This window comes from Osmerus eperlanus, chromosome 27 (assembly GCF_963692335.1).
Source record: "Osmerus eperlanus chromosome 27, fOsmEpe2.1, whole genome shotgun sequence".
In the NCBI taxonomy this organism is placed as follows: Eukaryota; Metazoa; Chordata; class Actinopteri; order Osmeriformes; family Osmeridae; genus Osmerus; species Osmerus eperlanus.
The window spans coordinates 6,400,392-6,425,667 of NC_085044.1; the positions used below are offsets into that span (position 1 = coordinate 6,400,392).

General features: G+C 53.3%; 88 non-coding genes and 1 pseudogene across 88 annotated transcripts; 26 read left to right on the forward strand and 63 right to left on the reverse strand.

Moving 5' to 3' along the window:
* Positions 1–25,276, reverse strand: part of LOC134013955 (retinal guanylyl cyclase 2-like) — a 94,879-nt pseudogene that overhangs the window by 58,562 nt on the left and 11,041 nt on the right.
* Positions 223–296, reverse strand: trnan-guu (transfer RNA asparagine (anticodon GUU)). Its single transcript has one exon. It is a non-coding gene; the product is annotated as a tRNA-Asn (tRNA).
* trnaw-cca (transfer RNA tryptophan (anticodon CCA)) lies at positions 632–703 on the reverse strand. Its single transcript has one exon. It is a non-coding gene; the product is annotated as a tRNA-Trp (tRNA).
* Positions 954–1,026, forward strand: trnak-uuu (transfer RNA lysine (anticodon UUU)). Its single transcript has one exon. It is a non-coding gene; the product is annotated as a tRNA-Lys (tRNA).
* trnae-uuc (transfer RNA glutamic acid (anticodon UUC)) lies at positions 1,270–1,341 on the reverse strand. The gene has a single exon. It is a non-coding gene; the product is annotated as a tRNA-Glu (tRNA).
* Positions 1,455–1,544, forward strand: trnay-gua (transfer RNA tyrosine (anticodon GUA)). Its single transcript is given in 2 exon segments — positions 1,455–1,491; positions 1,509–1,544. It is a non-coding gene; the product is annotated as a tRNA-Tyr (tRNA).
* Positions 1,641–1,712, reverse strand: trnae-cuc (transfer RNA glutamic acid (anticodon CUC)). The gene has a single exon. It is a non-coding gene; the product is annotated as a tRNA-Glu (tRNA).
* trnat-agu (transfer RNA threonine (anticodon AGU)) lies at positions 1,830–1,903 on the reverse strand. Its single transcript has one exon. It is a non-coding gene; the product is annotated as a tRNA-Thr (tRNA).
* On the reverse strand, positions 2,134–2,207 carry trnan-guu (transfer RNA asparagine (anticodon GUU)). The gene has a single exon. It is a non-coding gene; the product is annotated as a tRNA-Asn (tRNA).
* trnaw-cca (transfer RNA tryptophan (anticodon CCA)) lies at positions 2,543–2,614 on the reverse strand. The gene has a single exon. It is a non-coding gene; the product is annotated as a tRNA-Trp (tRNA).
* Positions 2,865–2,937, forward strand: trnak-uuu (transfer RNA lysine (anticodon UUU)). Its single transcript has one exon. It is a non-coding gene; the product is annotated as a tRNA-Lys (tRNA).
* On the reverse strand, positions 3,181–3,252 carry trnae-uuc (transfer RNA glutamic acid (anticodon UUC)). Its single transcript has one exon. It is a non-coding gene; the product is annotated as a tRNA-Glu (tRNA).
* trnay-gua (transfer RNA tyrosine (anticodon GUA)) lies at positions 3,366–3,455 on the forward strand. Its single transcript is given in 2 exon segments — positions 3,366–3,402; positions 3,420–3,455. It is a non-coding gene; the product is annotated as a tRNA-Tyr (tRNA).
* On the reverse strand, positions 3,552–3,623 carry trnae-cuc (transfer RNA glutamic acid (anticodon CUC)). The gene has a single exon. It is a non-coding gene; the product is annotated as a tRNA-Glu (tRNA).
* trnat-agu (transfer RNA threonine (anticodon AGU)) lies at positions 3,741–3,814 on the reverse strand. The gene has a single exon. It is a non-coding gene; the product is annotated as a tRNA-Thr (tRNA).
* Positions 4,045–4,118, reverse strand: trnan-guu (transfer RNA asparagine (anticodon GUU)). Its single transcript has one exon. It is a non-coding gene; the product is annotated as a tRNA-Asn (tRNA).
* Positions 4,454–4,525, reverse strand: trnaw-cca (transfer RNA tryptophan (anticodon CCA)). Its single transcript has one exon. It is a non-coding gene; the product is annotated as a tRNA-Trp (tRNA).
* Positions 4,776–4,848, forward strand: trnak-uuu (transfer RNA lysine (anticodon UUU)). Its single transcript has one exon. It is a non-coding gene; the product is annotated as a tRNA-Lys (tRNA).
* Positions 5,092–5,163, reverse strand: trnae-uuc (transfer RNA glutamic acid (anticodon UUC)). The gene has a single exon. It is a non-coding gene; the product is annotated as a tRNA-Glu (tRNA).
* trnay-gua (transfer RNA tyrosine (anticodon GUA)) lies at positions 5,277–5,366 on the forward strand. The gene is given in 2 exon segments: positions 5,277–5,313; positions 5,331–5,366. It is a non-coding gene; the product is annotated as a tRNA-Tyr (tRNA).
* trnae-cuc (transfer RNA glutamic acid (anticodon CUC)) lies at positions 5,463–5,534 on the reverse strand. Its single transcript has one exon. It is a non-coding gene; the product is annotated as a tRNA-Glu (tRNA).
* On the reverse strand, positions 5,652–5,725 carry trnat-agu (transfer RNA threonine (anticodon AGU)). Its single transcript has one exon. It is a non-coding gene; the product is annotated as a tRNA-Thr (tRNA).
* trnan-guu (transfer RNA asparagine (anticodon GUU)) lies at positions 5,956–6,029 on the reverse strand. The gene has a single exon. It is a non-coding gene; the product is annotated as a tRNA-Asn (tRNA).
* Positions 6,365–6,436, reverse strand: trnaw-cca (transfer RNA tryptophan (anticodon CCA)). The gene has a single exon. It is a non-coding gene; the product is annotated as a tRNA-Trp (tRNA).
* trnak-uuu (transfer RNA lysine (anticodon UUU)) lies at positions 6,687–6,759 on the forward strand. Its single transcript has one exon. It is a non-coding gene; the product is annotated as a tRNA-Lys (tRNA).
* Positions 7,003–7,074, reverse strand: trnae-uuc (transfer RNA glutamic acid (anticodon UUC)). Its single transcript has one exon. It is a non-coding gene; the product is annotated as a tRNA-Glu (tRNA).
* Positions 7,188–7,277, forward strand: trnay-gua (transfer RNA tyrosine (anticodon GUA)). The gene is given in 2 exon segments: positions 7,188–7,224; positions 7,242–7,277. It is a non-coding gene; the product is annotated as a tRNA-Tyr (tRNA).
* trnae-cuc (transfer RNA glutamic acid (anticodon CUC)) lies at positions 7,374–7,445 on the reverse strand. The gene has a single exon. It is a non-coding gene; the product is annotated as a tRNA-Glu (tRNA).
* trnat-agu (transfer RNA threonine (anticodon AGU)) lies at positions 7,563–7,636 on the reverse strand. Its single transcript has one exon. It is a non-coding gene; the product is annotated as a tRNA-Thr (tRNA).
* trnan-guu (transfer RNA asparagine (anticodon GUU)) lies at positions 7,867–7,940 on the reverse strand. Its single transcript has one exon. It is a non-coding gene; the product is annotated as a tRNA-Asn (tRNA).
* Positions 8,276–8,347, reverse strand: trnaw-cca (transfer RNA tryptophan (anticodon CCA)). Its single transcript has one exon. It is a non-coding gene; the product is annotated as a tRNA-Trp (tRNA).
* trnak-uuu (transfer RNA lysine (anticodon UUU)) lies at positions 8,598–8,670 on the forward strand. Its single transcript has one exon. It is a non-coding gene; the product is annotated as a tRNA-Lys (tRNA).
* Positions 8,914–8,985, reverse strand: trnae-uuc (transfer RNA glutamic acid (anticodon UUC)). The gene has a single exon. It is a non-coding gene; the product is annotated as a tRNA-Glu (tRNA).
* trnay-gua (transfer RNA tyrosine (anticodon GUA)) lies at positions 9,099–9,188 on the forward strand. Its single transcript is given in 2 exon segments — positions 9,099–9,135; positions 9,153–9,188. It is a non-coding gene; the product is annotated as a tRNA-Tyr (tRNA).
* Positions 9,285–9,356, reverse strand: trnae-cuc (transfer RNA glutamic acid (anticodon CUC)). Its single transcript has one exon. It is a non-coding gene; the product is annotated as a tRNA-Glu (tRNA).
* On the reverse strand, positions 9,474–9,547 carry trnat-agu (transfer RNA threonine (anticodon AGU)). The gene has a single exon. It is a non-coding gene; the product is annotated as a tRNA-Thr (tRNA).
* trnan-guu (transfer RNA asparagine (anticodon GUU)) lies at positions 9,778–9,851 on the reverse strand. Its single transcript has one exon. It is a non-coding gene; the product is annotated as a tRNA-Asn (tRNA).
* trnaw-cca (transfer RNA tryptophan (anticodon CCA)) lies at positions 10,187–10,258 on the reverse strand. Its single transcript has one exon. It is a non-coding gene; the product is annotated as a tRNA-Trp (tRNA).
* Positions 10,509–10,581, forward strand: trnak-uuu (transfer RNA lysine (anticodon UUU)). The gene has a single exon. It is a non-coding gene; the product is annotated as a tRNA-Lys (tRNA).
* trnae-uuc (transfer RNA glutamic acid (anticodon UUC)) lies at positions 10,825–10,896 on the reverse strand. Its single transcript has one exon. It is a non-coding gene; the product is annotated as a tRNA-Glu (tRNA).
* trnay-gua (transfer RNA tyrosine (anticodon GUA)) lies at positions 11,010–11,099 on the forward strand. Its single transcript is given in 2 exon segments — positions 11,010–11,046; positions 11,064–11,099. It is a non-coding gene; the product is annotated as a tRNA-Tyr (tRNA).
* Positions 11,196–11,267, reverse strand: trnae-cuc (transfer RNA glutamic acid (anticodon CUC)). Its single transcript has one exon. It is a non-coding gene; the product is annotated as a tRNA-Glu (tRNA).
* trnat-agu (transfer RNA threonine (anticodon AGU)) lies at positions 11,385–11,458 on the reverse strand. Its single transcript has one exon. It is a non-coding gene; the product is annotated as a tRNA-Thr (tRNA).
* Positions 11,689–11,762, reverse strand: trnan-guu (transfer RNA asparagine (anticodon GUU)). Its single transcript has one exon. It is a non-coding gene; the product is annotated as a tRNA-Asn (tRNA).
* trnaw-cca (transfer RNA tryptophan (anticodon CCA)) lies at positions 12,098–12,169 on the reverse strand. Its single transcript has one exon. It is a non-coding gene; the product is annotated as a tRNA-Trp (tRNA).
* Positions 12,420–12,492, forward strand: trnak-uuu (transfer RNA lysine (anticodon UUU)). Its single transcript has one exon. It is a non-coding gene; the product is annotated as a tRNA-Lys (tRNA).
* Positions 12,736–12,807, reverse strand: trnae-uuc (transfer RNA glutamic acid (anticodon UUC)). The gene has a single exon. It is a non-coding gene; the product is annotated as a tRNA-Glu (tRNA).
* trnay-gua (transfer RNA tyrosine (anticodon GUA)) lies at positions 12,921–13,010 on the forward strand. The gene is given in 2 exon segments: positions 12,921–12,957; positions 12,975–13,010. It is a non-coding gene; the product is annotated as a tRNA-Tyr (tRNA).
* Positions 13,107–13,178, reverse strand: trnae-cuc (transfer RNA glutamic acid (anticodon CUC)). The gene has a single exon. It is a non-coding gene; the product is annotated as a tRNA-Glu (tRNA).
* Positions 13,296–13,369, reverse strand: trnat-agu (transfer RNA threonine (anticodon AGU)). Its single transcript has one exon. It is a non-coding gene; the product is annotated as a tRNA-Thr (tRNA).
* Positions 13,600–13,673, reverse strand: trnan-guu (transfer RNA asparagine (anticodon GUU)). The gene has a single exon. It is a non-coding gene; the product is annotated as a tRNA-Asn (tRNA).
* trnaw-cca (transfer RNA tryptophan (anticodon CCA)) lies at positions 14,009–14,080 on the reverse strand. Its single transcript has one exon. It is a non-coding gene; the product is annotated as a tRNA-Trp (tRNA).
* On the forward strand, positions 14,331–14,403 carry trnak-uuu (transfer RNA lysine (anticodon UUU)). Its single transcript has one exon. It is a non-coding gene; the product is annotated as a tRNA-Lys (tRNA).
* On the reverse strand, positions 14,647–14,718 carry trnae-uuc (transfer RNA glutamic acid (anticodon UUC)). The gene has a single exon. It is a non-coding gene; the product is annotated as a tRNA-Glu (tRNA).
* trnay-gua (transfer RNA tyrosine (anticodon GUA)) lies at positions 14,832–14,921 on the forward strand. The gene is given in 2 exon segments: positions 14,832–14,868; positions 14,886–14,921. It is a non-coding gene; the product is annotated as a tRNA-Tyr (tRNA).
* Positions 15,018–15,089, reverse strand: trnae-cuc (transfer RNA glutamic acid (anticodon CUC)). Its single transcript has one exon. It is a non-coding gene; the product is annotated as a tRNA-Glu (tRNA).
* trnat-agu (transfer RNA threonine (anticodon AGU)) lies at positions 15,207–15,280 on the reverse strand. The gene has a single exon. It is a non-coding gene; the product is annotated as a tRNA-Thr (tRNA).
* On the reverse strand, positions 15,511–15,584 carry trnan-guu (transfer RNA asparagine (anticodon GUU)). The gene has a single exon. It is a non-coding gene; the product is annotated as a tRNA-Asn (tRNA).
* Positions 15,920–15,991, reverse strand: trnaw-cca (transfer RNA tryptophan (anticodon CCA)). The gene has a single exon. It is a non-coding gene; the product is annotated as a tRNA-Trp (tRNA).
* trnak-uuu (transfer RNA lysine (anticodon UUU)) lies at positions 16,242–16,314 on the forward strand. The gene has a single exon. It is a non-coding gene; the product is annotated as a tRNA-Lys (tRNA).
* Positions 16,558–16,629, reverse strand: trnae-uuc (transfer RNA glutamic acid (anticodon UUC)). The gene has a single exon. It is a non-coding gene; the product is annotated as a tRNA-Glu (tRNA).
* Positions 16,743–16,832, forward strand: trnay-gua (transfer RNA tyrosine (anticodon GUA)). The gene is given in 2 exon segments: positions 16,743–16,779; positions 16,797–16,832. It is a non-coding gene; the product is annotated as a tRNA-Tyr (tRNA).
* On the reverse strand, positions 17,118–17,191 carry trnat-agu (transfer RNA threonine (anticodon AGU)). The gene has a single exon. It is a non-coding gene; the product is annotated as a tRNA-Thr (tRNA).
* On the reverse strand, positions 17,422–17,495 carry trnan-guu (transfer RNA asparagine (anticodon GUU)). The gene has a single exon. It is a non-coding gene; the product is annotated as a tRNA-Asn (tRNA).
* Positions 17,831–17,902, reverse strand: trnaw-cca (transfer RNA tryptophan (anticodon CCA)). The gene has a single exon. It is a non-coding gene; the product is annotated as a tRNA-Trp (tRNA).
* Positions 18,153–18,225, forward strand: trnak-uuu (transfer RNA lysine (anticodon UUU)). The gene has a single exon. It is a non-coding gene; the product is annotated as a tRNA-Lys (tRNA).
* Positions 18,488–18,559, reverse strand: trnae-uuc (transfer RNA glutamic acid (anticodon UUC)). Its single transcript has one exon. It is a non-coding gene; the product is annotated as a tRNA-Glu (tRNA).
* On the forward strand, positions 18,673–18,762 carry trnay-gua (transfer RNA tyrosine (anticodon GUA)). Its single transcript is given in 2 exon segments — positions 18,673–18,709; positions 18,727–18,762. It is a non-coding gene; the product is annotated as a tRNA-Tyr (tRNA).
* Positions 18,859–18,930, reverse strand: trnae-cuc (transfer RNA glutamic acid (anticodon CUC)). Its single transcript has one exon. It is a non-coding gene; the product is annotated as a tRNA-Glu (tRNA).
* trnat-agu (transfer RNA threonine (anticodon AGU)) lies at positions 19,048–19,121 on the reverse strand. Its single transcript has one exon. It is a non-coding gene; the product is annotated as a tRNA-Thr (tRNA).
* On the reverse strand, positions 19,352–19,425 carry trnan-guu (transfer RNA asparagine (anticodon GUU)). Its single transcript has one exon. It is a non-coding gene; the product is annotated as a tRNA-Asn (tRNA).
* On the reverse strand, positions 19,761–19,832 carry trnaw-cca (transfer RNA tryptophan (anticodon CCA)). The gene has a single exon. It is a non-coding gene; the product is annotated as a tRNA-Trp (tRNA).
* trnak-uuu (transfer RNA lysine (anticodon UUU)) lies at positions 20,083–20,155 on the forward strand. Its single transcript has one exon. It is a non-coding gene; the product is annotated as a tRNA-Lys (tRNA).
* On the reverse strand, positions 20,399–20,470 carry trnae-uuc (transfer RNA glutamic acid (anticodon UUC)). The gene has a single exon. It is a non-coding gene; the product is annotated as a tRNA-Glu (tRNA).
* On the forward strand, positions 20,584–20,673 carry trnay-gua (transfer RNA tyrosine (anticodon GUA)). Its single transcript is given in 2 exon segments — positions 20,584–20,620; positions 20,638–20,673. It is a non-coding gene; the product is annotated as a tRNA-Tyr (tRNA).
* On the reverse strand, positions 20,959–21,032 carry trnat-agu (transfer RNA threonine (anticodon AGU)). Its single transcript has one exon. It is a non-coding gene; the product is annotated as a tRNA-Thr (tRNA).
* Positions 21,263–21,336, reverse strand: trnan-guu (transfer RNA asparagine (anticodon GUU)). Its single transcript has one exon. It is a non-coding gene; the product is annotated as a tRNA-Asn (tRNA).
* trnaw-cca (transfer RNA tryptophan (anticodon CCA)) lies at positions 21,672–21,743 on the reverse strand. The gene has a single exon. It is a non-coding gene; the product is annotated as a tRNA-Trp (tRNA).
* Positions 21,994–22,066, forward strand: trnak-uuu (transfer RNA lysine (anticodon UUU)). Its single transcript has one exon. It is a non-coding gene; the product is annotated as a tRNA-Lys (tRNA).
* trnae-uuc (transfer RNA glutamic acid (anticodon UUC)) lies at positions 22,310–22,381 on the reverse strand. The gene has a single exon. It is a non-coding gene; the product is annotated as a tRNA-Glu (tRNA).
* Positions 22,495–22,584, forward strand: trnay-gua (transfer RNA tyrosine (anticodon GUA)). The gene is given in 2 exon segments: positions 22,495–22,531; positions 22,549–22,584. It is a non-coding gene; the product is annotated as a tRNA-Tyr (tRNA).
* trnat-agu (transfer RNA threonine (anticodon AGU)) lies at positions 22,870–22,943 on the reverse strand. Its single transcript has one exon. It is a non-coding gene; the product is annotated as a tRNA-Thr (tRNA).
* Positions 23,174–23,247, reverse strand: trnan-guu (transfer RNA asparagine (anticodon GUU)). The gene has a single exon. It is a non-coding gene; the product is annotated as a tRNA-Asn (tRNA).
* trnaw-cca (transfer RNA tryptophan (anticodon CCA)) lies at positions 23,583–23,654 on the reverse strand. Its single transcript has one exon. It is a non-coding gene; the product is annotated as a tRNA-Trp (tRNA).
* trnak-uuu (transfer RNA lysine (anticodon UUU)) lies at positions 23,905–23,977 on the forward strand. The gene has a single exon. It is a non-coding gene; the product is annotated as a tRNA-Lys (tRNA).
* trnae-uuc (transfer RNA glutamic acid (anticodon UUC)) lies at positions 24,221–24,292 on the reverse strand. Its single transcript has one exon. It is a non-coding gene; the product is annotated as a tRNA-Glu (tRNA).
* On the forward strand, positions 24,406–24,495 carry trnay-gua (transfer RNA tyrosine (anticodon GUA)). Its single transcript is given in 2 exon segments — positions 24,406–24,442; positions 24,460–24,495. It is a non-coding gene; the product is annotated as a tRNA-Tyr (tRNA).
* On the reverse strand, positions 24,781–24,854 carry trnat-agu (transfer RNA threonine (anticodon AGU)). Its single transcript has one exon. It is a non-coding gene; the product is annotated as a tRNA-Thr (tRNA).
* On the reverse strand, positions 25,085–25,158 carry trnan-guu (transfer RNA asparagine (anticodon GUU)). The gene has a single exon. It is a non-coding gene; the product is annotated as a tRNA-Asn (tRNA).

Here is a 25,276-nt window from a genome sequence, read left to right on the forward strand (position 1 = left end):
TGCTCCGTGACGGGCTCAGGCTGCTGTTTTCTCTTCGGGTAGGTGCTTTGAGGCGGGGTCTACAGCGTCTTCGAAAGACACCTCCGAAGGTTATGCCCCGCATGCAGCAAAGCCTCTCAAGGCACCAGAATGAAGAGATTTTCCAGCTTCTTCGACTCTGATGGCGGTACAGCTCATTGTCACACAGGCAGGACCCACAACAGAAGCAAACAAGAAAACGCTCGTCCCTGGGTGGGCTCGAACCACCATCCTTTCGGTTAACAGCCGAACGCGCTAACCAATTGCGCCACAGAGACCCTGTCTCCGCAGGACCAGGGCTGAAAAATGGAAGGAAACGCTGGGAGACGTGTGCCCAAACTCCCCATGAAGAAGAGGAGGAGGAGCGGCCATACTAAGTACTCTTCCTGTGATCTGTCAACGGGAGTTTGGGAAAGAAGGACAACGACTCTGGTGGGACTCCAACCCACAACCTTTGAACGGCTTTTCCTTGCCCTGCCTAGAAGTGGTGGCATGACTCACTTTGAGGAAGCAATCAGAGCTTGATTTTGCCAGTTCTGTAAAAGAGGGAGCTCTCCCTGCGTCCGCAAGAAAGACTTTTTTTCCCCAATGGAGGGCCACACATAATGTCCGCTGACCCCGACGTGATTTGAACACGCAACCTTCTGATCTGGAGTCAGACGCGCTACCGTTGCGCCACGAGGCCTATGTGCAAGCAAGGAGGCAACATTCTGACGTGGACTCTGATGTGCCAACGCTGTGCGGCAAAGTGCGATATCAGGGCGGTGCCCCGCCTACTAAAAGTGTGATTATAAGTGAAGTATTTCTATTCTTCAACGAGCAAACCCCGCTACACTTGCCAGGGATTCGCCATACGATCCTTAAGGGTTCGTGTGGGCGAGGAGATTTACATGCGGAAGTTCCACGAAACACTCTGTGTTTTCCCTGCTCCCAGAGCCCGGATAGCTCAGTCGGCAGAGCATCAGACTTTTAATCTGAGGGTCCAGGGTTCAAGTCCCTGTTCGGGCGGCGTGTGTTCAAACCTTGTCGGAGCGGTCCACCTTTGACTCTCTCATATACCTCACTTTGAGGAAACAATGGAAGCTTTTAATCTGAGGGTCCAGCGTTCAAGTCCCTGCGTGAGCTGTGTGTTCAAACTACACAGCGTGACTTGTGGCACGCAGCAACCCTTATCTCCGTTGCACGCCTTACTTTGAGACACAGCGGATGCAAAAAAGCCATCTGTCACCAAGCTTTTGGCTGAACCTAAAGTTCCCTGACCGGGAATCGAACCCGGGCCGCGGCGGTGAAAGCGCCGAATCCTAGCCACTAGACCACCAGGGAGAGGCTTGAAAGACAGTTGCGTCAGCAAAGGCTTTCTTCTTTCGTATCTGAACTGGAGAGAGAATGGGGGGATCGCATGTCTTCCTCGCCAAAAAAACCTCTCGCTCGTTCACCCTTCGATAGCTCAGTTGGTAGAGCGGAGGACTGTAGGTCAAACACGGTTAGAAATCCTTAGGTCGCTGGTTCAAATCCGGCTCGAAGGAGGGATGTTTTGGGGTCAAATGTTGCCTATCTGACAGCAAGGCTACTCTGCCAGCAGGGAGACCCCCGCCCATTTTAAAAGAGGTCTAAAAACAGGTTTCCCTGACCGGGAATCGAACCCGGGCCGCGGCGGTGAGAGCGCCGAATCCTAGCCACTAGACCACCAGGGAGAGCTCTGCTTCCTCTGCTCACTCTGCTCACTGTCAAAGATGAGGGCCAAGTTGCAAGGCTAAGCTTTCAAATGAACCTACCACCAGGGAGCGCTTGGCTTCCTCTTGCGCCAGAAAAGGCACCGCTGAGATTTGAACTCAGGATCTCCTGTTTACTAGACAGGCGTTTTGACCAACTAAGCCACGGCGCCTTGCTTGATGCTCCGTGACGGGCTCAGGCTGCTGTTTTCTCTTCGGGTAGGTGCTTTGAGGCGGGGTCTACAGCGTCTTCGAAAGACACCTCCGAAGGTTATGCCCCGCATGCAGCAAAGCCTCTCAAGGCACCAGAATGAAGAGATTTTCCAGCTTCTTCGACTCTGATGGCGGTACAGCTCATTGTCACACAGGCAGGACCCACAACAGAAGCAAACAAGAAAACGCTCGTCCCTGGGTGGGCTCGAACCACCATCCTTTCGGTTAACAGCCGAACGCGCTAACCAATTGCGCCACAGAGACCCTGTCTCCGCAGGACCAGGGCTGAAAAATGGAAGGAAACGCTGGGAGACGTGTGCCCAAACTCCCCATGAAGAAGAGGAGGAGGAGCGGCCATACTAAGTACTCTTCCTGTGATCTGTCAACGGGAGTTTGGGAAAGAAGGACAACGACTCTGGTGGGACTCCAACCCACAACCTTTGAACGGCTTTTCCTTGCCCTGCCTAGAAGTGGTGGCATGACTCACTTTGAGGAAGCAATCAGAGCTTGATTTTGCCAGTTCTGTAAAAGAGGGAGCTCTCCCTGCGTCCGCAAGAAAGACTTTTTTTCCCCAATGGAGGGCCACACATAATGTCCGCTGACCCCGACGTGATTTGAACACGCAACCTTCTGATCTGGAGTCAGACGCTCTACCGTTGCGCCACGAGGCCTATGTGCAAGCAAGGAGGCAACATTCTGACGTGGACTCTGATGTGCCAACGCTGTGCGGCAAAGTGCGATATCAGGGCGGTGCCCCGCCTACTAAAAGTGTGATTATAAGTGAAGTATTTCTATTCTTCAACGAGCAAACCCCGCTACACTTGCCAGGGATTCGCCATACGATCCTTAAGGGTTCGTGTGGGCGAGGAGATTTACATGCGGAAGTTCCACGAAACACTCTGTGTTTTCCCTGCTCCCAGAGCCCGGATAGCTCAGTCGGCAGAGCATCAGACTTTTAATCTGAGGGTCCAGGGTTCAAGTCCCTGTTCGGGCGGCGTGTGTCCAAACCTTGTCGGAGCGGTCCACCTTTGACTCTCTCATATACCTCACTTTGAGGAAACAATGGAAGCTTTTAATCTGAGGGTCCAGCGTTCAAGTCCCTGCGTGAGCTGTGTGTTCAAACTACACAGCGTGACTTGTGGCACGCAGCAACCCTTATCTCCGTTGCACGCCTTACTTTGAGACACAGCGGATGCAAAAAAGCCATCTGTCACCAAGCATTTGGCTGAACCTAAAGTTCCCTGACCGGGAATCGAACCCGGGCCGCGGCGGTGAAAGCGCCGAATCCTAGCCACTAGACCACCAGGGAGAGGCTTGAAAGACAGTTGCGTCAGCAAAGGCTTTCTTCTTTCGTATCTGAACTGGAGAGAGAATGGGGGGATCGCATGCCTTCCTCGCCAAAAAAACCTCTCGCTCGTTCACCCTTCGATAGCTCAGTTGGTAGAGCGGAGGACTGTAGGTCAAACACGGTTAGAAATCCTTAGGTCGCTGGTTCAAATCCGGCTCGAAGGAGGGATGTTTTGGGGTCAAATGTTGCCTATCTGACAGCAAGGCTACTCTGCCAGCAGGGAGACCCCCGCCCATTTTAAAAGAGGTCTAAAAACAGGTTTCCCTGACCGGGAATCGAACCCGGGCCGCGGCGGTGAGAGCGCCGAATCCTAGCCACTAGACCACCAGGGAGAGCTCTGCTTCCTCTGCTCACTCTGCTCACTGTCAAAGATGAGGGCCAAGTTGCAAGGCTAAGCTTTCAAATGAACCTACCACCAGGGAGCGCTTGGCTTCCTCTTGCGCCAGAAAAGGCACCGCTGAGATTTGAACTCAGGATCTCCTGTTTACTAGACAGGCGCTTTGACCAACTAAGCCACGGCGCCTTGCTTGATGCTCCGTGACGGGCTCAGGCTGCTGTTTTCTCTTCGGGTAGGTGCTTTGAGGCGGGGTCTACAGCGTCTTCGAAAGACACCTCCGAAGGTTATGCCCCGCATGCAGCAAAGCCTCTCAAGGCACCAGAATGAAGAGATTTTCCAGCTTCTTCGACTCTGATGGCGGTACAGCTCATTGTCACACAGGCAGGACCCACAACAGAAGCAAACAAGAAAACGCTCGTCCCTGGGTGGGCTCGAACCACCATCCTTTCGGTTAACAGCCGAACGCGCTAACCAATTGCGCCACAGAGACCCTGTCTCCGCAGGACCAGGGCTGAAAAATGGAAGGAAACGCTGGGAGACGTGTGCCCAAACTCCCCATGAAGAAGAGGAGGAGGAGCGGCCATACTAAGTACTCTTCCTGTGATCTGTCAACGGGAGTTTGGGAAAGAAGGACAACGACTCTGGTGGGACTCCAACCCACAACCTTTGAACGGCTTTTCCTTGCCCTGCCTAGAAGTGGTGGCATGACTCACTTTGAGGAAGCAATCAGAGCTTGATTTTGCCAGTTCTGTAAAAGAGGGAGCTCTCCCTGCGTCCGCAAGAAAGACTTTTTTTCCCCAATGGAGGGCCACACATAATGTCCGCTGACCCCGACGTGATTTGAACACGCAACCTTCTGATCTGGAGTCAGACGCGCTACCGTTGCGCCACGAGGCCTATGTGCAAGCAAGGAGGCAACATTCTGACGTGGACTCTGATGTGCCAACGCTGTGCGGCAAAGTGCGATATCAGGGCGGTGCCCCGCCTACTAAAAGTGTGATTATAAGTGAAGTATTTCTATTCTTCAACGAGCAAACCCCGCTACACTTGCCAGGGATTCGCCATACGATCCTTAAGGGTTCGTGTGGGCGAGGAGATTTACATGCGGAAGTTCCACGAAACACTCTGTGTTTTCCCTGCTCCCAGAGCCCGGATAGCTCAGTCGGCAGAGCATCAGACTTTTAATCTGAGGGTCCAGGGTTCAAGTCCCTGTTCGGGCGGCGTGTGTTCAAACCTTGTCGGAGCGGTCCACCTTTGACTCTCTCATATACCTCACTTTGAGGAAACAATGGAAGCTTTTAATCTGAGGGTCCAGCGTTCAAGTCCCTGCGTGAGCTGTGTGTTCAAACTACACAGCGTGACTTGTGGCACGCAGCAACCCTTATCTCCGTTGCACGCCTTACTTTGAGACACAGCGGATGCAAAAAAGCCATCTGTCACCAAGCTTTTGGCTGAACCTAAAGTTCCCTGACCGGGAATCGAACCCGGGCCGCGGCGGTGAAAGCGCCGAATCCTAGCCACTAGACCACCAGGGAGAGGCTTGAAAGACAGTTGCGTCAGCAAAGGCTTTCTTCTTTCGTATCTGAACTGGAGAGAGAATGGGGGGATCGCATGTCTTCCTCGCCAAAAAAACCTCTCGCTCGTTCACCCTTCGATAGCTCAGTTGGTAGAGCGGAGGACTGTAGGTCAAACACGGTTAGAAATCCTTAGGTCGCTGGTTCAAATCTGGCTCGAAGGAGGGATGTTTTGGGGTCAAATGTTGCCTATCTGACAGCAAGGCTACTCTGCCAGCAGGGAGACCCCCGCCCATTTTAAAAGAGGTCTAAAAACAGGTTTCCCTGACCGGGAATCGAACCCGGGCCGCGGCGGTGAGAGCGCCGAATCCTAGCCACTAGACCACCAGGGAGAGCTCTGCTTCCTCTGCTCACTCTGCTCACTGTCAAAGATGAGGGCCAAGTTGCAAGGCTAAGCTTTCAAATGAACCTACCACCAGGGAGCGCTTGGCTTCCTCTTGCGCCAGAAAAGGCACCGCTGAGATTTGAACTCAGGATCTCCTGTTTACTAGACAGGCGTTTTGACCAACTAAGCCACGGCGCCTTGCTTGATGCTCCGTGACGGGCTCAGGCTGCTGTTTTCTCTTCGGGTAGGTGCTTTGAGGCGGGGTCTACAGCGTCTTCGAAAGACACCTCCGAAGGTTATGCCCCGCATGCAGCAAAGCCTCTCAAGGCACCAGAATGAAGAGATTTTCCAGCTTCTTCGACTCTGATGGCGGTACAGCTCATTGTCACACAGGCAGGACCCACAACAGAAGCAAACAAGAAAACGCTCGTCCCTGGGTGGGCTCGAACCACCATCCTTTCGGTTAACAGCCGAACGCGCTAACCAATTGCGCCACAGAGACCCTGTCTCCACAGGACCAGGGCTGAAAAATGGAAGGAAACGCTGGGAGACGTGTGCCCAAACTCCCCATGAAGAAGAGGAGGAGGAGCGGCCATACTAAGTACTCTTCCTGTGATCTGTCAACGGGAGTTTGGGAAAGAAGGACAACGACTCTGGTGGGACTCCAACCCACAACCTTTGAACGGCTTTTCCTTGCCCTGCCTAGAAGTGGTGGCATGACTCACTTTGAGGAAGCAATCAGAGCTTGATTTTGCCAGTTCTGTAAAAGAGGGAGCTCTCCCTGCGTCCGCAAGAAAGACTTTTTTTCCCCAATGGAGGGCCACACATAATGTCCGCTGACCCCGACGTGATTTGAACACGCAACCTTCTGATCTGGAGTCAGACGCGCTACCGTTGCGCCACGAGGCCTATGTGCAAGCAAGGAGGCAACATTCTGACGTGGACTCTGATGTGCCAACGCTGTGCGGCAAAGTGCGATATCAGGGCGGTGCCCCGCCTACTAAAAGTGTGATTATAAGTGAAGTATTTCTATTCTTCAACGAGCAAACCCCGCTACACTTGCCAGGGATTCGCCATACGATCCTTAAGGGTTCGTGTGGGCGAGGAGATTTACATGCGGAAGTTCCACGAAACACTCTGTGTTTTCCCTACTCCCAGAGCCCGGATAGCTCAGTCGGCAGAGCATCAGACTTTTAATCTGAGGGTCCAGGGTTCAAGTCCCTGTTCGGGCGGCGTGTGTTCAAACCTTGTCGGAGCGGTCCACCTTTGACTCTCTCATATACCTCACTTTGAGGAAACAATGGAAGCTTTTAATCTGAGGGTCCAGCGTTCAAGTCCCTGCGTGAGCTGTGTGTTCAAACTACACAGCGTGACTTGTGGCACGCAGCAACCCTTATCTCCGTTGCACGCCTTACTTTGAGACACAGCGGATGCAAAAAAGCCATCTGTCACCAAGCTTTTGGCTGAACCTAAAGTTCCCTGACCGGGAATCGAACCCGGGCCGCGGCGGTGAAAGCGCCGAATCCTAGCCACTAGACCACCAGGGAGAGGCTTGAAAGACAGTTGCGTCAGCAAAGGCTTTCTTCTTTCGTATCTGAACTGGAGAGAGAATGGGGGGATCGCATGCCTTCCTCGCCAAAAAAACCTCTCGCTCGTTCACCCTTCGATAGCTCAGTTGGTAGAGCGGAGGACTGTAGGTCAAACACGGTTAGAAATCCTTAGGTCGCTGGTTCAAATCCGGCTCGAAGGAGGGATGTTTTGGGGTCAAATGTTGCCTATCTGACAGCAAGGCTACTCTGCCAGCAGGGAGACCCCCGCCCATTTTAAAAGAGGTCTAAAAACAGGTTTCCCTGACCGGGAATCGAACCCGGGCCGCGGCGGTGAGAGCGCCGAATCCTAGCCACTAGACCACCAGGGAGAGCTCTGCTTCCTCTGCTCACTCTGCTCACTGTCAAAGATGAGGGCCAAGTTGCAAGGCTAAGCTTTCAAATGAACCTACCACCAGGGAGCGCTTGGCTTCCTCTTGCGCCAGAAAAGGCACCGCTGAGATTTGAACTCAGGATCTCCTGTTTACTAGACAGGCGCTTTGACCAACTAAGCCACGGCGCCTTGCTTGATGCTCCGTGACGGGCTCAGGCTGCTGTTTTCTCTTCGGGTAGGTGCTTTGAGGCGGGGTCTACAGCGTCTTCGAAAGACACCTCCGAAGGTTATGCCCCGCATGCAGCAAAGCCTCTCAAGGCACCAGAATGAAGAGATTTTCCAGCTTCTTCGACTCTGATGGCGGTACAGCTCATTGTCACACAGGCAGGACCCACAACAGAAGCAAACAAGAAAACGCTCGTCCCTGGGTGGGCTCGAACCACCATCCTTTCGGTTAACAGCCGAACGCGCTAACCAATTGCGCCACAGAGACCCTGTCTCCGCAGGACCAGGGCTGAAAAATGGAAGGAAACGCTGGGAGACGTGTGCCCAAACTCCCCATGAAGAAGAGGAGGAGGAGCGGCCATACTAAGTACTCTTCCTGTGATCTGTCAACGGGAGTTTGGGAAAGAAGGACAACGACTCTGGTGGGACTCCAACCCACAACCTTTGAACGGCTTTTCCTTGCCCTGCCTAGAAGTGGTGGCATGACTCACTTTGAGGAAGCAATCAGAGCTTGATTTTGCCAGTTCTGTAAAAGAGGGAGCTCTCCCTGCGTCCGCAAGAAAGACTTTTTTTCCCCAATGGAGGGCCACACATAATGTCCGCTGACCCCGACGTGATTTGAACACGCAACCTTCTGATCTGGAGTCAGACGCGCTACCGTTGCGCCACGAGGCCTATGTGCAAGCAAGGAGGCAACATTCTGACGTGGACTCTGATGTGCCAACGCTGTGCGGCAAAGTGCGATATCAGGGCGGTGCCCCGCCTACTAAAAGTGTGATTATAAGTGAAGTATTTCTATTCTTCAACGAGCAAACCCCGCTACACTTGCCAGGGATTCGCCATACGATCCTTAAGGGTTCGTGTGGGCGAGGAGATTTACATGCGGAAGTTCCACGAAACACTCTGTGTTTTCCCTGCTCCCAGAGCCCGGATAGCTCAGTCGGCAGAGCATCAGACTTTTAATCTGAGGGTCCAGGGTTCAAGTCCCTGTTCGGGCGGCGTGTGTTCAAACCTTGTCAGGGCGGTCCACCTTTGACTCTCTCATATACCTCACTTTGAGGAAACAATGGAAGCTTTTAATCTGAGGGTCCAGCGTTCAAGTCCCTGCGTGAGCTGTGTGTTCAAACTACACAGCGTGACTTGTGGCACGCAGCAACCCTTATCTCCGTTGCACGCCTTACTTTGAGACACAGCGGATGCAAAAAAGCCATCTGTCACCAAGCTTTTGGCTGAACCTAAAGTTCCCTGACCGGGAATCGAACCCGGGCCGCGGCGGTGAAAGCGCCGAATCCTAGCCACTAGACCACCAGGGAGAGGCTTGAAAGACAGTTGCGTCAGCAAAGGCTTTCTTCTTTCGTATCTGAACTGGAGAGAGAATGGGGGGATCGCATGCCTTCCTCGCCAAAAAAACCTCTCGCTCGTTCACCCTTCGATAGCTCAGTTGGTAGAGCGGAGGACTGTAGGTCAAACACGGTTAGAAATCCTTAGGTCGCTGGTTCAAATCCGGCTCGAAGGAGGGATGTTTTGGGGTCAAATGTTGCCTATCTGACAGCAAGGCTACTCTGCCAGCAGGGAGACCCCCGCCCATTTTAAAAGAGGTCTAAAAACAGGTTTCCCTGACCGGGAATCGAACCCGGGCCGCGGCGGTGAGAGCGCCGAATCCTAGCCACTAGACCACCAGGGAGAGCTCTGCTTCCTCTGCTCACTCTGCTCACTGTCAAAGATGAGGGCCAAGTTGCAAGGCTAAGCTTTCAAATGAACCTACCACCAGGGAGCGCTTGGCTTCCTCTTGCGCCAGAAAAGGCACCGCTGAGATTTGAACTCAGGATCTCCTGTTTACTAGACAGGCGCTTTGACCAACTAAGCCACGGCGCCTTGCTTGATGCTCCGTGACGGGCTCAGGCTGCTGTTTTCTCTTCGGGTAGGTGCTTTGAGGCGGGGTCTACAGCGTCTTCGAAAGACACCTCCGAAGGTTATGCCCCGCATGCAGCAAAGCCTCTCAAGGCACCAGAATGAAGAGATTTTCCAGCTTCTTCGACTCTGATGGCGGTACAGCTCATTGTCACACAGGCAGGACCCACAACAGAAGCAAACAAGAAAACGCTCGTCCCTGGGTGGGCTCGAACCACCATCCTTTCGGTTAACAGCCGAACGCGCTAACCAATTGCGCCACAGAGACCCTGTCTCCACAGGACCAGGGCTGAAAAATGAAAGGAAACGCTGGGAGACGTGTGCCCAAACTCCCCATGAAGAAGAGGAGGAGGAGCGGCCATACTAAGTACTCTTCCTGTGATCTGTCAACGGGAGTTTGGGAAAGAAGGACAACGACTCTGGTGGGACTCCAACCCACAACCTTTGAACGGCTTTTCCTTGCCCTGCCTAGAAGTGGTGGCATGACTCACTTTGAGGAAGCAATCAGAGCTTGATTTTGCCAGTTCTGTAAAAGAGGGAGCTCTCCCTGCGTCCGCAAGAAAGACTTTTTTTCCCCAATGGAGGGCCACACATAATGTCCGCTGACCCCGACGTGATTTGAACACGCAACCTTCTGATCTGGAGTCAGACGCGCTACCGTTGCGCCACGAGGCCTATGTGCAAGCAAGGAGGCAACATTCTGACGTGGACTCTGATGTGCCAACGCTGTGCGGCAAAGTGCGATATCAGGGCGGTGCCCCGCCTACTAAAAGTGTGATTATAAGTGAAGTATTTCTATTCTTCAACGAGCAAACCCCGCTACACTTGCCAGGGATTCGCCATACGATCCTTAAGGGTTCGTGTGGGCGAGGAGATTTACATGCGGAAGTTCCACGAAACACTCTGTGTTTTCCCTGCTCCCAGAGCCCGGATAGCTCAGTCGGCAGAGCATCAGACTTTTAATCTGAGGGTCCAGGGTTCAAGTCCCTGTTCGGGCGGCGTGTGTTCAAACCTTGTCGGAGCGGTCCACCTTTGACTCTCTCATATACCTCACTTTGAGGAAACAATGGAAGCTTTTAATCTGAGGGTCCAGCGTTCAAGTCCCTGCGTGAGCTGTGTGTTCAAACTACACAGCGTGACTTGTGGCACGCAGCAACCCTTATCTCCGTTGCACGCCTTACTTTGAGACACAGCGGATGCAAAAAAGCCATCTGTCACCAAGCTTTTGGCTGAACCTAAAGTTCCCTGACCGGGAATCGAACCCGGGCCGCGGCGGTGAAAGCGCCGAATCCTAGCCACTAGACCACCAGGGAGAGGCTTGAAAGACAGTTGCGTCAGCAAAGGCTTTCTTCTTTCGTATCTGAACTGGAGAGAGAATGGGGGGATCGCATGCCTTCCTCGCCAAAAAAACCTCTCGCTCGTTCACCCTTCGATAGCTCAGTTGGTAGAGCGGAGGACTGTAGGTCAAACACGGTTAGAAATCCTTAGGTCGCTGGTTCAAATCCGGCTCGAAGGAGGGATGTTTTGGGGTCAAATGTTGCCTATCTGACAGCAAGGCTACTCTGCCAGCAGGGAGACCCCCGCCCATTTTAAAAGAGGTCTAAAAACAGGTTTCCCTGACCGGGAATCGAACCCGGGCCGCGGCGGTGAGAGCGCCGAATCCTAGCCACTAGACCACCAGGGAGAGCTCTGCTTCCTCTGCTCACTCTGCTCACTGTCAAAGATGAGGGCCAAGTTGCAAGGCTAAGCTTTCAAATGAACCTACCACCAGGGAGCGCTTGGCTTCCTCTTGCGCCAGAAAAGGCACCGCTGAGATTTGAACTCAGGATCTCCTGTTTACTAGACAGGCGCTTTGACCAACTAAGCCACGGCGCCTTGCTTGATGCTCCGTGACGGGCTCAGGCTGCTGTTTTCTCTTCGGGTAGGTGCTTTGAGGCGGGGTCTACAGCGTCTTCGAAAGACACCTCCGAAGGTTATGCCCCGCATGCAGCAAAGCCTCTCAAGGCACCAGAATGAAGAGATTTTCCAGCTTCTTCGACTCTGATGGCGGTACAGCTCATTGTCACACAGGCAGGACCCACAACAGAAGCAAACAAGAAAACGCTCGTCCCTGGGTGGGCTCGAACCACCATCCTTTCGGTTAACAGCCGAACGCGCTAACCAATTGCGCCACAGAGACCCTGTCTCCGCAGGACCAGGGCTGAAAAATGGAAGGAAACGCTGGGAGACGTGTGCCCAAACTCCCCATGAAGAAGAGGAGGAGGAGCGGCCATACTAAGTACTCTTCCTGTGATCTGTCAACGGGAGTTTGGGAAAGAAGGACAACGACTCTGGTGGGACTCCAACCCACAACCTTTGAACGGCTTTTCCTTGCCCTGCCTAGAAGTGGTGGCATGACTCACTTTGAGGAAGCAATCAGAGCTTGATTTTGCCAGTTCTGTAAAAGAGGGAGCTCTCCCTGCGTCCGCAAGAAAGACTTTTTTTCCCCAATGGAGGGCCACACATAATGTCCGCTGACCCCGACGTGATTTGAACACGCAACCTTCTGATCTGGAGTCAGACGCGCTACCGTTGCGCCACGAGGCCTATGTGCAAGCAAGGAGGCAACATTCTGACGTGGACTCTGATGTGCCAACGCTGTGCGGCAAAGTGCGATATCAGGGCGGTGCCCCGCCTACTAAAAGTGTGATTATAAGTGAAGTATTTCTATTCTTCAACGAGCAAACCCCGCTACACTTGCCAGGGATTCGCCATACGATCCTTAAGGGTTCGTGTGGGCGAGGAGATTTACATGCGGAAGTTCCACGAAACACTCTGTGTTTTCCCTGCTCCCAGAGCCCGGATAGCTCAGTCGGCAGAGCATCAGACTTTTAATCTGAGGGTCCAGGGTTCAAGTCCCTGTTCGGGCGGCGTGTGTTCAAACCTTGTCAGGGCGGTCCACCTTTGACTCTCTCATATACCTCACTTTGAGGAAACAATGGAAGCTTTTAATCTGAGGGTCCAGCGTTCAAGTCCCTGCGTGAGCTGTGTGTTCAAACTACACAGCGTGACTTGTGGCACGCAGCAACCCTTATCTCCGTTGCACGCCTTACTTTGAGACACAGCGGATGCAAAAAAGCCATCTGTCACCAAGCTTTTGGCTGAACCTAAAGTTCCCTGACCGGGAATCGAACCCGGGCCGCGGCGGTGAAAGCGCCGAATCCTAGCCACTAGACCACCAGGGAGAGGCTTGAAAGACAGTTGCGTCAGCAAAGGCTTTCTTCTTTCGTATCTGAACTGGAGAGAGAATGGGGGGATCGCATGCCTTCCTCGCCAAAAAAACCTCTCGCTCGTTCACCCTTCGATAGCTCAGTTGGTAGAGCGGAGGACTGTAGGTCAAACACGGTTAGAAATCCTTAGGTCGCTGGTTCAAATCCGGCTCGAAGGAGGGATGTTTTGGGGTCAAATGTTGCCTATCTGACAGCAAGGCTACTCTGCCAGCAGGGAGACCCCCGCCCATTTTAAAAGAGGTCTAAAAACAGGTTTCCCTGACCGGGAATCGAACCCGGGCCGCGGCGGTGAGAGCGCCGAATCCTAGCCACTAGACCACCAGGGAGAGCTCTGCTTCCTCTGCTCACTCTGCTCACTGTCAAAGATGAGGGCCAAGTTGCAAGGCTAAGCTTTCAAATGAACCTACCACCAGGGAGCGCTTGGCTTCCTCTTGCGCCAGAAAAGGCACCGCTGAGATTTGAACTCAGGATCTCCTGTTTACTAGACAGGCGCTTTGACCAACTAAGCCACGGCGCCTTGCTTGATGCTCCGTGACGGGCTCAGGCTGCTGTTTTCTCTTCGGGTAGGTGCTTTGAGGCGGGGTCTACAGCGTCTTCGAAAGACACCTCCGAAGGTTATGCCCCGCATGCAGCAAAGCCTCTCAAGGCACCAGAATGAAGAGATTTTCCAGCTTCTTCGACTCTGATGGCGGTACAGCTCATTGTCACACAGGCAGGACCCACAACAGAAGCAAACAAGAAAACGCTCGTCCCTGGGTGGGCTCGAACCACCATCCTTTCGGTTAACAGCCGAACGCGCTAACCAATTGCGCCACAGAGACCCTGTCTCCACAGGACCAGGGCTGAAAAATGAAAGGAAACGCTGGGAGACGTGTGCCCAAACTCCCCATGAAGAAGAGGAGGAGGAGCGGCCATACTAAGTACTCTTCCTGTGATCTGTCAACGGGAGTTTGGGAAAGAAGGACAACGACTCTGGTGGGACTCCAACCCACAACCTTTGAACGGCTTTTCCTTGCCCTGCCTAGAAGTGGTGGCATGACTCACTTTGAGGAAGCAATCAGAGCTTGATTTTGCCAGTTCTGTAAAAGAGGGAGCTCTCCCTGCGTCCGCAAGAAAGACTTTTTTTCCCCAATGGAGGGCCACACATAATGTCCGCTGACCCCGACGTGATTTGAACACGCAACCTTCTGATCTGGAGTCAGACGCGCTACCGTTGCGCCACGAGGCCTATGTGCAAGCAAGGAGGCAACATTCTGACGTGGACTCTGATGTGCCAACGCTGTGCGGCAAAGTGCGATATCAGGGCGGTGCCCCGCCTACTAAAAGTGTGATTATAAGTGAAGTATTTCTATTCTTCAACGAGCAAACCCCGCTACACTTGCCAGGGATTCGCCATACGATCCTTAAGGGTTCGTGTGGGCGAGGAGATTTACATGCGGAAGTTCCACGAAACACTCTGTGTTTTCCCTGCTCCCAGAGCCCGGATAGCTCAGTCGGCAGAGCATCAGACTTTTAATCTGAGGGTCCAGGGTTCAAGTCCCTGTTCGGGCGGCGTGTGTTCAAACCTTGTCGGAGCGGTCCACCTTTGACTCTCTCATATACCTCACTTTGAGGAAACAATGGAAGCTTTTAATCTGAGGGTCCAGCGTTCAAGTCCCTGCGTGAGCTGTGTGTTCAAACTACACAGCGTGACTTGTGGCACGCAGCAACCCTTTTCTCCGTTGCACGCCTTACTTTGAGACACAGCGGATGCAAAAAAGCCATCTGTCACCAAGCTTTTGGCTGAACCTAAAGTTCCCTGACCGGGAATCGAACCCGGGCCGCGGCGGTGAAAGCGCCGAATCCTAGCCACTAGACCACCAGGGAGAGGCTTGAAAGACAGTTGCGTCAGCAAAAGCTTTCTTCTTTCGTATCTGAACTGGAGAGAGAATGGGGGGATCGCATGCCTTCCTCGCCAAAAAAACCTCTCGCTCGTTCACCCTTCGATAGCTCAGTTGGTAGAGCGGAGGACTGTAGGTCAAACACGGTTAGAAATCCTTAGGTCGCTGGTTCAAATCCGGCTCGAAGGAGGGATGTTTTGGGGTCAAATGTTGCCTATCTGACAGCAAGGCTACTCTGCCAGCAGGGAGACCCCCGCCCATTTTAAAAGAGGTCTAAAAACAGGTTTCCCTGACCGGGAATCGAACCCGGGCCGCGGCGGTGAGAGCGCCGAATCCTAGCCACTAGACCACCAGGGAGAGCTCTGCTTCCTCTGCTCACTCTGCTCACTGTCAAAGATGAGGGCCAAGTTGCAAGGCTAAGCTTTCAAATGAACCTACCACCAGGGAGCGCTTGGCTTCCTCTTGCGCCAGAAAAGGCACCGCTGAGATTTGAACTCAGGATCTCCTGTTTACTAGACAGGCGCTTTGACCAACTAAGCCACGGCGCCTTGCTTGATGCTCCGTGACGGGCTCAGGCTGCTGTTTTCTCTTCGGGTAGGTGCTTTGAGGCGGGGTCTACAGCGTCTTCGAAAGACACCTCCGAAGGTTATGCCCCGCATGCAGCAAAGCCTCTCAAGGCACCAGAATGAAGAGATTTTCCAGCTTCTTCGACTCTGATGGCGGTACAGCTCATTGTCACACAGGCAGGACCCACAACAGAAGCAAACAAGAAAACGCTCGTCCCTGGGTGGGCTCGAACCACCATCCTTTCGGTTAACAGCCGAACGCGCTAACCAATTGCGCCACAGAGACCCTGTCTCCACAGGACCAGGGCTGAAAAATGAAAGGAAACGCTGGGAGACGTGTGCCCAAACTCCCCATGAAGAAGAGGAGGAGGAGCGGCCATACTAAGTACTCTTCCTGTGATCTGTCAACGGGAGTTTGGGAAAGAAGGACAACGACTCTGGTGGGACTCCAACCCACAACCTTTGAACGGCTTTTCCTTGCCCTGCCTAGAAGTGGTGGCATGACTCACTTTGAGGAAGCAATCAGAGCTTGATTTTGCCAGTTCTGTAAAAGAGGGAGCTCTCCCTGCGTCCGCAAGAAAGACTTTTTTTCCCCAATGGAGGGCCACACATAATGTCCGCTGACCCCGACGTGATTTGAACACGCAACCTTCTGATCTGGAGTCAGACGCGCTACCGTTGCGCCACGAGGCCTATGTGCAAGCAAGGAGGCAACATTCTGACGTGGACTCTGATGTGCCAACGCTGTGCGACAAAGTGCGATATCAGGGCGGTGCCCCGCCTACTAAAAGTGTGATTATAAGTGAAGTATTTCTATTCTTCAACGAGCAAACCCCGCTACACTTGCCAGGGATTCGCCATACGATCCTTAAGGGTTCGTGTGGGCGAGGAGATTTACATGCGGAAGTTCCACGAAACACTCTGTGTTTTCCCTGCTCCCAGAGCCCGGATAGCTCAGTCGGCAGAGCATCAGACTTTTAATCTGAGGGTCCAGGGTTCAAGTCCCTGTTCGGGCGGCGTGTGTTCAAACCTTGTCGGAGCGGTCCACCTTTGACTCTCTCATATACCTCACTTTGAGGAAACAATGGAAGCTTTTAATCTGAGGGTCCAGCGTTCAAGTCCCTGCGTGAGCTGTGTGTTCAAACTACACAGCGTGACTTGTGGCACGCAGCAACCCTTATCTCCGTTGCACGCCTTACTTTGAGACACAGCGGATGCAAAAAAGCCATCTGTCACCAAGCTTTTGGCTGAACCTAAAGTTCCCTGACCGGGAATCGAACCCGGGCCGCGGCGGTGAAAGCGCCGAATCCTAGCCACTAGACCACCAGGGAGAGGCTTGAAAGACAGTTGCGTCAGCAAAGGCTTTCTTCTTTCGTATCTGAACTGGAGAGAGAATGGGGGGATCGCATGCCTTCCTCGCCAAAAAAACCTCTCGCTCGTTCACCCTTCGATAGCTCAGTTGGTAGAGCGGAGGACTGTAGGTCAAACACGGTTAGAAATCCTTAGGTCGCTGGTTCAAATCTGGCTCGAAGGAGGGATGTTTTGGGGTCAAATGTTGCCTATCTGACAGCAAGGCTACTCTGCCAGCAGGGAGACCCCCGCCCATTTTAAAAGAGGTCTAAAAACAGGTTTCCCTGACCTGGAATCAAACCCGGGCCGCGGCAGTGAGAGCGCCGAATCCTAGCCACTAGACCACCAGGGAGAGCTCTGCTTCCTCTGCTCACTCTGCTCACTGTCAAAGATGAGGGCCAAGTTGCAAGGCTAAGCTTTCAAATGAACCTACCACCAGGGAGCGCTTGGCTTCCTCTTGCGCCAGAAAAGGCACCGCTGAGATTTGAACTCAGGATCTCCTGTTTACTAGACAGGCGCTTTGACCAACTAAGCCACGGCGCCTTGCTTGATGCTCCGTGACGGGCTCAGGCTGCTGTTTTCTCTTCGGGTAGGTGCTTTGAGGCGGGGTCTACAGCGTCTTCGAAAGACACCTCCGAAGGTTATGCCCCGCATGCAGCAAAGCCTCTCAAGGCACCAGAATGAAGAGATTTTCCAGCTTCTTCGACTCTGATGGCGGTACAGCTCATTGTCACACAGGCAGGACCCACAACAGAAGCAAACAAGAAAACGCTCGTCCCTGGGTGGGCTCGAACCACCATCCTTTCGGTTAACAGCCGAACGCGCTAACCAATTGCGCCACAGAGACCCTGTCTCCGCAGGACCAGGGCTGAAAAATGGAAGGAAACGCTGGGAGACGTGTGCCCAAACTCCCCATGAAGAAGAGGAGGAGGAGCGGCCATACTAAGTACTCTTCCTGTGATCTGTCAACGGGAGTTTGGGAAAGAAGGACAACGACTCTGGTGGGACTCCAACCCACAACCTTTGAACGGCTTTTCCTTGCCCTGCCTAGAAGTGGTGGCATGACTCACTTTGAGGAAGCAATCAGAGCTTGATTTTGCCAGTTCTGTAAAAGAGGGAGCTCTCCCTGCGTCCGCAAGAAAGACTTTTTTTCCCCAATGGAGGGCCACACATAATGTCCGCTGACCCCGACGTGATTTGAACACGCAACCTTCTGATCTGGAGTCAGACGCGCTACCGTTGCGCCACGAGGCCTATGTGCAAGCAAGGAGGCAACATTCTGACGTGGACTCTGATGTGCCAACGCTGTGCGGCAAAGTGCGATATCAGGGCGGTGCCCCGCCTACTAAAAGTGTGATTATAAGTGAAGTATTTCTATTCTTCAACGAGCAAACCCCGCTACACTTGCCAGGGATTCGCCATACGATCCTTAAGGGTTCGTGTGGGCGAGGAGATTTACATGCGGAAGTTCCACGAAACACTCTGTGTTTTCCCTGCTCCCAGAGCCCGGATAGCTCAGTCGGCAGAGCATCAGACTTTTAATCTGAGGGTCCAGGGTTCAAGTCCCTGTTCGGGCGGCGTGTGTTCAAACCTTGTCAGGGCGGTCCACCTTTGACTCTCTCATATACCTCACTTTGAGGAAACAATGGAAGCTTTTAATCTGAGGGTCCAGCGTTCAAGTCCCTGCGTGAGCTGTGTGTTCAAACTACACAGCGTGACTTGTGGCACACAGCGTGACTTGTGGCACGCAGCAACCCTTATCTCCGTTGCACGCCTTACTTTGAGACACAGCGGATGCAAAAAAGCCATCTGTCACCAAGCTTTTGGCTGAACCTAAAGTTCCCTGACCGGGAATCGAACCCGGGCCGCGGCGGTGAAAGCGCCGAATCCTAGCCACTAGACCACCAGGGAGAGGCTTGAAAGACAGTTGCGTCAGCAAAGGCTTTCTTCTTTCGTATCTGAACTGGAGAGAGAATGGGGGGATCGCATGCCTTCCTCGCCAAAAAAACCTCTCGCTCGTTCACCCTTCGATAGCTCAGTTGGTAGAGCGGAGGACTGTAGGTCAAACACGGTTAGAAATCCTTAGGTCGCTGGTTCAAATCCGGCTCGAAGGAGGGATGTTTTGGGGTCAAATGTTGCCTATCTGACAGCAAGGCTACTCTGCCAGCAGGGAGACCCCCGCCCATTTTAAAAGAGGTCTAAAAACAGGTTTCCCTGACCGGGAATCGAACCCGGGCCGCGGCGGTGAGAGCGCCGAATCCTAGCCACTAGACCACCAGGGAGAGCTCTGCTTCCTCTGCTCACTCTGCTCACTGTCAAAGATGAGGGCCAAGTTGCAAGGCTAAGCTTTCAAATGAACCTACCACCAGGGAGCGCTTGGCTTCCTCTTGCGCCAGAAAAGGCACCGCTGAGATTTGAACTCAGGATCTCCTGTTTACTAGACAGGCGCTTTGACCAACTAAGCCACGGCGCCTTGCTTGATGCTCCGTGACGGGCTCAGGCTGCTGTTTTCTCTTCGGGTAGGTGCTTTGAGGCGGGGTCTACAGCGTCTTCGAAAGACACCTCCGAAGGTTATGCCCCGCATGCAGCAAAGCCTCTCAAGGCACCAGAATGAAGAGATTTTCCAGCTTCTTCGACTCTGATGGCGGTACAGCTCATTGTCACACAGGCAGGACCCACAACAGAAGCAAACAAGAAAACGCTCGTCCCTGGGTGGGCTCGAACCACCATCCTTTCGGTTAACAGCCGAACGCGCTAACCAATTGCGCCACAGAGACCCTGTCTCCACAGGACCAGGGCTGAAAAATGAAAGGAAACGCTGGGAGACGTGTGCCCAAACTCCCCATGAAGAAGAGGAGGAGGAGCGGCCATACTAAGTACTCTTCCTGTGATCTGTCAACGGGAGTTTGGGAAAGAAGGACAACGACTCTGGTGGGACTCCAACCCACAACCTTTGAACGGCTTTTCCTTGCCCTGCCTAGAAGTGGTGGCATGACTCACTTTGAGGAAGCAATCAGAGCTTGATTTTGCCAGTTCTGTAAAAGAGGGAGCTCTCCCTGCGTCCGCAAGAAAGACTTTTTTTCCCCAATGGAGGGCCACACATAATGTCCGCTGACCCCGACGTGATTTGAACACGCAACCTTCTGATCTGGAGTCAGACGCGCTACCGTTGCGCCACGAGGCCTATGTGCAAGCAAGGAGGCAACATTCTGACGTGGACTCTGATGTGCCAACGCTGTGCGGCAAAGTGCGATATCAGGGCGGTGCCCCGCCTACTAAAAGTGTGATTATAAGTGAAGTATTTCTATTCTTCAACGAGCAAACCCCGCTACACTTGCCAGGGATTCGCCATACGATCCTTAAGGGTTCGTGTGGGCGAGGAGATTTACATGCGGAAGTTCCACGAAACACTCTGTGTTTTCCCTGCTCCCAGAGCCCGGATAGCTCAGTCGGCAGAGCATCAGACTTTTAATCTGAGGGTCCAGGGTTCAAGTCCCTGTTCGGGCGGCGTGTGTTCAAACCTTGTCGGAGCGGTCCACCTTTGACTCTCTCATATACCTCACTTTGAGGAAACAATGGAAGCTTTTAATCTGAGGGTCCAGCGTTCAAGTCCCTGCGTGAGCTGTGTGTTCAAACTACACAGCGTGACTTGTGGCACGCAGCAACCCTTATCTCCGTTGCACGCCTTACTTTGAGACACAGCGGATGCAAAAAAGCCATCTGTCACCAAGCTTTTGGCTGAACCTAAAGTTCCCTGACCGGGAATCGAACCCGGGCCGCGGCGGTGAAAGCGCCGAATCCTAGCCACTAGACCACCAGGGAGAGGCTTGAAAGACAGTTGCGTCAGCAAAGGCTTTCTTCTTTCGTATCTGAACTGGAGAGAGAATGGGGGGATCGCATGCCTTCCTCGCCAAAAAAAACTCTCGCTCGTTCACCCTTCGATAGCTCAGTTGGTAGAGCGGAGGACTGTAGGTCAAACACGGTTAGAAATCCTTAGGTCGCTGGTTCAAATCCGGCTCGAAGGAGGGATGTTTTGGGGTCAAATGTTGCCTATCTGACAGCAAGGCTACTCTGCCAGCAGGGAGACCCCCGCCCATTTTAAAAGAGGTCTAAAAACAGGTTTCCCTGACCTGGAATCAAACCCGGGCCGCGGCAGTGAGAGCGCCGAATCCTAGCCACTAGACCACCAGGGAGAGCTCTGCTTCCTCTGCTCACTCTGCTCACTGTCAAAGATGAGGGCCAAGTTGCAAGGCTAAGCTTTCAAATGAACCTACCACCAGGGAGCGCTTGGCTTCCTCTTGCGCCAGAAAAGGCACCGCTGAGATTTGAACTCAGGATCTCCTGTTTACTAGACAGGCGCTTTGACCAACTAAGCCACGGCGCCTTGCTTGATGCTCCGTGACGGGCTCAGGCTGCTGTTTTCTCTTCGGGTAGGTGCTTTGAGGCGGGGTCTACAGCGTCTTCGAAAGACACCTCCGAAGGTTATGCCCCGCATGCAGCAAAGCCTCTCAAGGCACCAGAATGAAGAGATTTTCCAGCTTCTTCGACTCTGATGGCGGTACAGCTCATTGTCACACAGGCAGGACCCACAACAGAAGCAAACAAGAAAACGCTCGTCCCTGGGTGGGCTCGAACCACCATCCTTTCGGTTAACAGCCGAACGCGCTAACCAATTGCGCCACAGAGACCCTGTCTCCGCAGGACCAGGGCTGAAAAATGGAAGGAAACGCTGGGAGACGTGTGCCCAAACTCCCCATGAAGAAGAGGAGGAGGAGCGGCCATACTAAGTACTCTTCCTGTGATCTGTCAACGGGAGTTTGGGAAAGAAGGACAACGACTCTGGTGGGACTCCAACCCACAACCTTTGAACGGCTTTTCCTTGCCCTGCCTAGAAGTGGTGGCATGACTCACTTTGAGGAAGCAATCAGAGCTTGATTTTGCCAGTTCTGTAAAAGAGGGAGCTCTCCCTGCGTCCGCAAGAAAGACTTTTTTTCCCCAATGGAGGGCCACACATAATGTCCGCTGACCCCGACGTGATTTGAACACGCAACCTTCTGATCTGGAGTCAGACGCGCTACCGTTGCGCCACGAGGCCTATGTGCAAGCAAGGAGGCAACATTCTGACGTGGACTCTGATGTGCCAACGCTGTGCGGCAAAGTGCGATATCAGGGCGGTGCCCCGCCTACTAAAAGTGTGATTATAAGTGAAGTATTTCTATTCTTCAACGAGCAAACCCCGCTACACTTGCCAGGGATTCGCCATACGATCCTTAAGGGTTCGTGTGGGCGAGGAGATTTACATGCGGAAGTTCCACGAAACACTCTGTGTTTTCCCTGCTCCCAGAGCCCGGATAGCTCAGTCGGCAGAGCATCAGACTTTTAATCTGAGGGTCCAGGGTTCAAGTCCCTGTTCGGGCGGCGTGTGTTCAAACCTTGTCAGGGCGGTCCACCTTTGACTCTCTCATATACCTCACTTTGAGGAAACAATGGAAGCTTTTAATCTGAGGGTCCAGCGTTCAAGTCCCTGCGTGAGCTGTGTGTTCAAACTACACAGCGTGACTTGTGGCACGCAGCAACCCTTATCTCCGTTGCACGCCTTACTTTGAGACACAGCGGATGCAAAAAAGCCATCTGTCACCAAGCTTTTGGCTGAACCTAAAGTTCCCTGACCGGGAATCGAACCCGGGCCGCGGCGGTGAAAGCGCCGAATCCTAGCCACTAGACCACCAGGGAGAGGCTTGAAAGACAGTTGCGTCAGCAAAGGCTTTCTTCTTTCGTATCTGAACTGGAGAGAGAATGGGGGGATCGCATGCCTTCCTCGCCAAAAAAAACTCTCGCTCGTTCACCCTTCGATAGCTCAGTTGGTAGAGCGGAGGACTGTAGGTCAAACACGGTTAGAAATCCTTAGGTCGCTGGTTCAAATCCGGCTCGAAGGAGGGATGTTTTGGGGTCAAATGTTGCCTATCTGACAGCAAGGCTACTCTGCCAGCAGGGAGACCCCCGCCCATTTTAAAAGAGGTCTAAAAACAGGTTTCCCTGACCTGGAATCAAACCCGGGCCGCGGCAGTGAGAGCGCCGAATCCTAGCCACTAGACCACCAGGGAGAGCTCTGCTTCCTCTGCTCACTCTGCTCACTGTCAAAGATGAGGGCCAAGTTGCAAGGCTAAGCTTTCAAATGAACCTACCACCAGGGAGCGCTTGGCTTCCTCTTGCGCCAGAAAAGGCACCGCTGAGATTTGAACTCAGGATCTCCTGTTTACTAGACAGGCGCTTTGACCAACTAAGCCACGGCGCCTTGCTTGATGCTCCGTGACGGGCTCAGGCTGCTGTTTTCTCTTCGGGTAGGTGCTTTGAGGCGGGGTCTACAGCGTCTTCGAAAGACACCTCCGAAGGTTATGCCCCGCCTGCAGCAAAGCCTCTCAAGGCACCAGAATGAAGAGATTTTCCAGCTTCTTCGACTCTGATGGCGGTACAGCTCATTGTCACACAGGCAGGACCCACAACAGAAGCAAACAAGAAAACGCTCGTCCCTGGGTGGGCTCGAACCACCATCCTTTCGGTTAACAGCCGAACGCGCTAACCAATTGCGCCACAGAGACCCTGTCTCCGCAGGACCAGGGCTGAAAAATGGAAGGAAACGCTGGGAGACGTGTGCCCAAACTCCCCATGAAGAAGAGGAGGAGGAGCGGCCATACTAAGTACTCTTCCTGTGATCTGTCAACGGGAGTTTGGGAAAGAAGGACAACGACTCTGGTGGGACTCCAACCCACAACCTTTGAACGGCTTTTCCTTGCCCTGCCTAGAAGTGGTGGCATGACTCACTTTGAGGAAGCAATCAGAGCTTGATTTTGCCAGTTCTGTAAAAGAGGGAGCTCTCCCTGCGTCCGCAAGAAAGACTTTTTTTCCCCAATGGAGGGCCACACATAATGTCCGCTGACCCCGACGTGATTTGAACACGCAACCTTCTGATCTGGAGTCAGACGCGCTACTGTTGCGCCACGAGGCCTATGTGCAAGCCAGGAGGCAACATTCTGACGTGGACTCTGATGTGCCAACGCTGTGCGGCAAAGTGCGATATCAGGGCGGTGCCCCGCCTACTAAAAGTGTGATTATAAGTGAAGTATTTCTATTCTTCAACGAGCAAACCCCGCTACACTTGCCAGGGATTCGCCATACGATCCTTAAGGGTTCGTGTGGGCGAGGAGATTTACATGCGGAAGTTCCACGAAACACTCTGTGTTTTCCCTGCTCCCAGAGCCCGGATAGCTCAGTCGGCAGAGCATCAGACTTTTAATCTGAGGGTCCAGGGTTCAAGTCCCTGTTCGGGCGGCGTGTGTTCAAACCTTGTCGGAGCGGTCCACCTTTGACTCTCTCATATACCTCACTTTGAGGAAACAATGGAAGCTTTTAATCTGAGGGTCCAGCGTTCAAGTCCCTGCGTGAGCTGTGTGTTCAAACTACACAGCGTGACTTGTGGCACGCAGCAACCCTTATCTCCGTTGCACGCCTTACTTTGAGACACAGCGGATGCAAAAAAGCCATCTGTCACCAAGCTTTTGGCTGAACCTAAAGTTCCCTGACCGGGAATCGAACCCGGGCCGCGGCGGTGAAAGCGCCGAATCCTAGCCACTAGACCACCAGGGAGAGGCTTGAAAGACAGTTGCGTCAGCAAAGGCTTTCTTCTTTCGTATCTGAACTGGAGAGAGAATGGGGGGATCGCATGCCTTCCTCGCCAAAAAAAACTCTCGCTCGTTCACCCTTCGATAGCTCAGTTGGTAGAGCGGAGGACTGTAGGTCAAACACGGTTAGAAATCCTTAGGTCGCTGGTTCAAATCCGGCTCGAAGGAGGGATGTTTTGGGGTCAAATGTTGCCTATCTGACAGCAAGGCTACTCTGCCAGCAGGGAGACCCCCGCCCATTTTAAAAGAGGTCTAAAAACAGGTTTCCCTGACCTGGAATCAAACCCGGGCCGCGGCAGTGAGAGCGCCGAATCCTAGCCACTAGACCACCAGGGAGAGCTCTGCTTCCTCTGCTCACTCTGCTCACTGTCAAAGATGAGGGCCAAGTTGCAAGGCTAAGCTTTCAAATGAACCTACCACCAGGGAGCGCTTGGCTTCCTCTTGCGCCAGAAAAGGCACCGCTGAGATTTGAACTCAGGATCTCCTGTTTACTAGACAGGCGCTTTGACCAACTAAGCCACGGCGCCTTGCTTGATGCTCCGTGACGGGCTCAGGCTGCTGTTTTCTCTTCGGGTAGGTGCTTTGAGGCGGGGTCTACAGCGTCTTCGAAAGACACCTCCGAAGGTTATGCCCCGCATGCAGCAAAGCCTCTCAAGGCACCAGAATGAAGAGATTTTCCAGCTTCTTCGACTCTGATGGCGGTACAGCTCATTGTCACACAGGCAGGACCCACAACAGAAGCAAACAAGAAAACGCTCGTCCCTGGGTGGGCTCGAACCACCATCCTTTCGGTTAACAGCCGAACGCGCTAACCAATTGCGCCACAGAGACCCTGTCTCCGCAGGACCAGGGCTGAAAAATGGAAGGAAACGCTGGGAGACGTGTGCCCAAACTCCCCATGAAGAAGAGGAGGAGGAGCGGCCATACTAAGTACTCTTCCTGTGATCTG